Raw genomic sequence first — 6,081 nt, forward strand, 5'->3', positions numbered from 1 at the left:
TGCTATGACTACACCATCGCATGCTGACTGTGGTGGTATCCTGCTATGACTGCAGCATTGCATAATGACGGTAGTGGTATCCTGCTTTGACTACAGCATTGCATACTGACTGCGTTGGTATCCTGCTATGACTACAGCATTGCATGCTGACTGCCGTTGTATCCTGCTATGACTTCAGCATTGCATGCTGACTGTGGTTGTATCCTGCTATGACTATAGCAGTGCATGCTGACTATGGTGATATCCTGCTATGACTACAGCATTGCATACTGACTGTGGTGGTATTCTGCTATGATTACAGCATTGCATCCTGACTGTGGTGGTATCCTGATTTGACTACAGCATTGCATGCTGACTGGTGGTGTCCTGCTATGACTACAGCATTGCATACTGACAGTGGTGGTATCCTGCTATGACTACAGCATTGCATACTGACTGTGGTGGTCTCCTGCTATGACTACAGCATTGCATGCTGACTGGTGGTTTCCTCCTATGACTACAGTAATGCATGCTGACGGTGGTGGTATCCTGCTATGATTACAGCAGTGCATACTTACTGTGGTACCTGCTATGATTACAGCAGTGCATACTGACTGGTGGTACCTGCTATGATTACAGCAGTGGAAACTGCTGTTGTGGTACCTGCTATGATTACAGCAGTGCATATTGTCGTGGTACCTGCTATGATTACATCAGTGCATACTGACTGTGGTGGGACCTGCTATGATGACAGCATTGCATACTGACTGGTGGTATCCTGCTATGACTACAGCATTGCATGCTGACTGTGGTTGTATCCTGCTTTGACTACAGCATTGCATGCTGACTGTGGTGGTATCCTGCTATGACTACAGCATTGCATGCTGACTGTGGTGGTATCCTGCTATGACTACAGCATTGCATACTGACTGCGGTGGTATCCTGCTATGACTACAGCATTGCATGATGACTGTGGTTGTATCCTGCTATGACTACAGCATTGCATGCTGACTGTGGTGGTATCCTGCAATGACTACAGCATTGCATGCTGACTGTGGTGGTATCCTGCTATGACTACAGCATTGCTTGCTGACTGTGGTGGTATCCTGCTATGACTACAGCATTGCATGCTGACTGTGGTCGTTTCCTGCTATGACTCAAGCATTGCATGCTGACTTTGGTGGTATCCTGCTATGACTACAGCATTGTATGCTGACTGTGGTGGTATCCTGCTATGACTACAGCATTACATGCTGACTGTGGTGGTATCCTGCTATGACTACAGCATTGCATGCTGACTGTGGTGGTATCCTGCTATGACTACAGCATTGCATGCTGACTGTGGTGGTATCCTGCTATGACTACAGCATTGCATGCTGACTGTGGTAGTATCCTGCTATGACTACAGCATTGCATGCTGACTGGTGGTGTCCTGCAATGACTACAGCATTGCATACTGACTGTGGTGGTATCCTGCTATGACTACAGCATTGCATACTGACTGCGGTGGTCTCCTGCTATGACTACAGCATTGCATGCTGACTGCCGTTGTATCCTGCTATGACTTCAGCATTGCATGCTGACTGTGGTTGTATCCTGCTATGACTATAGCAGTGCATGCTGACTATGGTGATATCCTGCTATGACTACAGCATTGCATACTGACTGTGGTGGTATCCTGCTGTGATTACAGCATTGCATCCTGACTGTGGTAGTATCCTGCTATGACTACAGCATTCCATGCTGACTGGTGGTGTCCTGCTATGACTACAGCATTGCATACTGACTGTGGTGGTATCCTGCTATGACTACAGCATTGCATACTGACAGTGGTGGTATCCTGCTATGACTACAGCATTGCATACTGACTGCGGTGGTCTCCTGCTATGACTACAGCATTGCATGCTGACTGGTGGTTTCCTGCTATGACTACAGTATTGCATGCTGACGGTGGTGGTATCCTGCTATGATTACAGCAGTGCATACTTACTGTGGTACCTGCTATGATTACAGCAGTGCATACTGACTGGTGGTACCTGCTATGATTACAGCAGTGGAAACTGCTGTTGTGGTACCTGCTATGATTACAGCACTGCATATTGTCGTGGTACCTGCTATGATTACAGCAGTGCATACTGACTGTGGTTGGACCTGCTATGATGACAGCATTGCATACTGAATGTGGTGGTATCCTGATATGACTACAGCATTGCATGCTGACTGTGGTTGTATCCTGCTATGACTACAGCATTGTATGCTGACTGTGGTGGTATCCTGCTATGACTACAGCATTGCATGCTGACTGTGGATGTATCCTGCTATGACTACAGCATTGCATGCTGACTGTGGTGGTATCCTGCTATGACTACAGCATTGCATGCTGACTGTGGTTGTATCCTGCTATGACTATAGCTGTGCATGCTCACTGTGGTGGTATCCTGCTATGACTACAGCATTGCATACTGACTGCAGTGGTATCCTTCTATAACTTCAGCATTGCATACTGACTGCGGTGGTATCCAGCTATGACTACAGCATTGCATGCTGACTGTAGTTGTATCCTGCTATGACTACAGCATTGCATGCTGACTGTGGTGGTATCCTGTTATGACTATAGCAGTGCATGCTGACTATGGTGGTATCCTGCTATGACTACAGCATTGCGATGCTGACTGTGGTGGTATCCTGCTATGATTACAGCATTGCATGCTGACTGTGGTGGTATCCTGCTATGACTACAGCATTGCGTTCTGACTGTGGTGGTAACCTGCTATGACTACAGCATTGCATGCTGACTGTGGTCGTTTCCTGCTATGACTCAAGCATTGCATGCTGACTGTGGTGGTATCCTGCTATGACTACAGCATTGTATGCTGACTGTGGTGGTATCCTGCTATGACTACAGCATTACATGCTGACTGTGGTGGTATCCTGCTATGACTACAGCATTACATGCTGACTGTGGTGGTATCCTGCTATGACTACAGCATTGCATACTGACAGTGGTGGTATCCTGCTATGACTACAGCATTGCATACTGACTGCGGTGGTCTCCTGCTATGACTACAGCATTGCATGCTGACTGGTGGATTCCTCCTTTGACTACAGTAATGCATGCTGACGGTGTTGGTATCCTGCTATGATTACAGCAGTGCATACTTACTGTGGTACCTGCTATGATTACAGCAGTGCATACTGACTGGTGGTACCTGCTATGATTACAGCAGTGGAAACTGCTGTTGTGGTACCTGCTATGATTACAGCAGTGCATATTGTCGTGGTACCTGCTATGATTACAGCAGTGCATACTGACTGTGGTGGGACCTGCTATGATGACAGCATTGCATACTGACTGGTGGTATCCTGCTATGACTACAGCATTGCATGCTGACTGTGGTTGTATCCTGCTTTGACTACAGCATTGCATGCTGACTGTGGTGGTATCCTGCTATGACTACAGCATTGCATGCTGACTGTGGTGGTATCCTGCTATGACTACAGCATTGCATACTGACTGCGGTGGTATCCTGCTATGACTACAGCATTGCATGATGACTGTGGTTGTATCCTGCTATGACTACAGCATTGCATGCTGACTGTGGTGGTATCCTGCAATGACTACAGCATTGCATGCTGACTGTGGTGGTATCCTGCTATGACTACAGCATTGCTTGCTGACTGTGGTGGTATCCTGCTATGACTACAGCATTGCATGCTGACTGTGGTCGTTTCCTGCTATGACTCAAGCATTGCATGCTGACTTTGGTGGTATCCTGCTATGACTACAGCATTGCATGCTGACTGTGGTGGTATCCTGCTATGACTACAGCATTGCATGCTGACTGTGGTGGTATCCTGCTATGACTACAGCATTGCATGCTGACTGTGGTAGTATCCTGCTATGACTACAGCATTGCATGCTGACTGGTGGTGTCCTGCAATGACTACAGCATTGCATACTGACTGTGGTGGTATCCTGCTATGACTACAGCATTGCATACTGACTGCGGTGGTCTCCTGCTATGACTACAGCATTGCATGCTGACTGCCGTTGTATCCTGCTATGACTTCAGCATTGCATGCTGACTGTGGTTGTATCCTGCTATGACTATAGCAGTGCATGCTGACTATGGTGATATCCTGCTATGACTACAGCATTGCATACTGACTGTGGTGGTATCCTGCTGTGATTACAGCATTGCATCCTGACTGTGGTAGTATCCTGCTATGACTACAGCATTCCATGCTGACTGGTGGTGTCCTGCTATGACTACAGCATTGCATACTGACTGTGGTGGTATCCTGCTATGACTACAGCATTGCATACTGACAGTGGTGGTATCTTGCTATGACTACAGCATTGCATACTGACTGCGGTGGTCTCCTGCTATGACTACAGCATTGCATGCTGACTGGTGGTTTCCTGCTATGACTACAGTATTGCATGCTGACGGTGGTGGTATCCTGCTATGATTACAGCAGTGCATACTTACTGTGGTACCTGCTATGATTACAGCAGTGCATACTGACTGGTGGTACCTGCTATGATTACAGCAGTGGAAACTGCTGTTGTGGTACCTGCTATGATTACAGCACTGCATATTGTCGTGGTACCTGCTATGATTACAGCAGTGCATACTGACTGTGGTTGGACCTGCTATGATGACAGCATTGCATACTGAATGTGGTGGTATCCTGCTATGACTACTGCATTGCATGCTGACTGTGGTTGTATCCTGCTATGACTACAGCATTGTATGCTGACTGTGGTGGTATCCTGCTATGACTACAGCATTGCATGCTGACTGTGGATGTATCCTGCTATGACTACAGCATTGCATGCTGACTGTGGTGGTATCCTGCTATGACTACAGCATTGCATGCTGACTGTGGTTGTATCCTGCTATGACTATAGCTGTGCATGCTCACTGTGGTGGTATCCTGCTATGACTACAGCATTGCATACTGACTGCAGTGGTATCCTTCTATAACTTCAGCATTGCATACTGACTGCGGTGGTATCCAGCTATGACTACAGCATTGCATGCTGACTGTAGTTGTATCCTGCTATGACTACAGCATTGCATGCTGACTGTGGTGGTATCCTGTTATGACTATAGCAGTGCATGCTGACTATGGTGGTATCCTGCTATGACTACAGCATTGCGATGCTGACTGTGGTGGTATCCTGCTATGATTACAGCATTGCATGCTGACTGTGGTGGTATCCTGCTATGACTACAGCATTGCGTTCTGACTGTGGTGGTAACCTGCTATGACTACAGCATTGCATGCTGACTTTGGTCGTTTCCTGCTATGACTCAAGCATTGCATGCTGACTGTGGTGGTATCCTGCTATGACTACAGCATTGTATGCTGACTGTGGTGGTATCCTGCTATGACTACAGCATTACATGCTGACTGTGGTGGTATCCTGCTATGACTACAGCATTACATGCTGACTGTGGTGGTATCCTGATATGACTACAGCATTGCATACTGACAGTGGTGGTATCCTGCTATGACTACAGCATTGCATACTGACTGCGGTGGTCTCCTGCTATGACTACAGCATTGCATGCTGACTGGTGGTTTCCTCCTATGACTACAGTAATGCATGCTGACGGTGGTGGTATCCTGCTATGATTACAGCAGTGCATACTTACTGTGGTACCTGCTATGATTACAGCAGTGCATACTGACTGGTGGTACCTGCTATGATTACAGCAGTGGAAACTGCTGTTGTGGTACCTGCTATGATTACAGCAGTGCATATTGTCGTGGTACCTGCTATGATTACAGCAGTGCATACTGACTGTGGTGGGACCTGCTATGATGACAGCATTGCATACTGACTGGTGGTATCCTGCTATGACTACAGCATTGCATGCTGACTGTGGTTGTATCCTGCTTTGACTACAGCAGTGCATGCTGACTGTGGTGGTATCCTGCTATGACTACAGCATTGCATGCTGACTGTAGTGGTATCCTGCTATGACTACAGCATTGCATACTGACTGCGGTGGTATCCTGCTATGACTACAGCATTGCATGATGACTGTGGTTGTATCCTGCTATGACTACAGCATTGCATGCTGACTG

Source organism: Petromyzon marinus, unplaced genomic scaffold, assembly GCF_048934315.1.
Source record: "Petromyzon marinus isolate PM22_M1 ecotype Great Lakes invasive population unplaced genomic scaffold, UKy_Petmar_22M1.pri1.0 PM_Scaffold_332, whole genome shotgun sequence".
Taxonomy (NCBI): domain Eukaryota; kingdom Metazoa; phylum Chordata; class Hyperoartia; order Petromyzontiformes; family Petromyzontidae; genus Petromyzon; species Petromyzon marinus.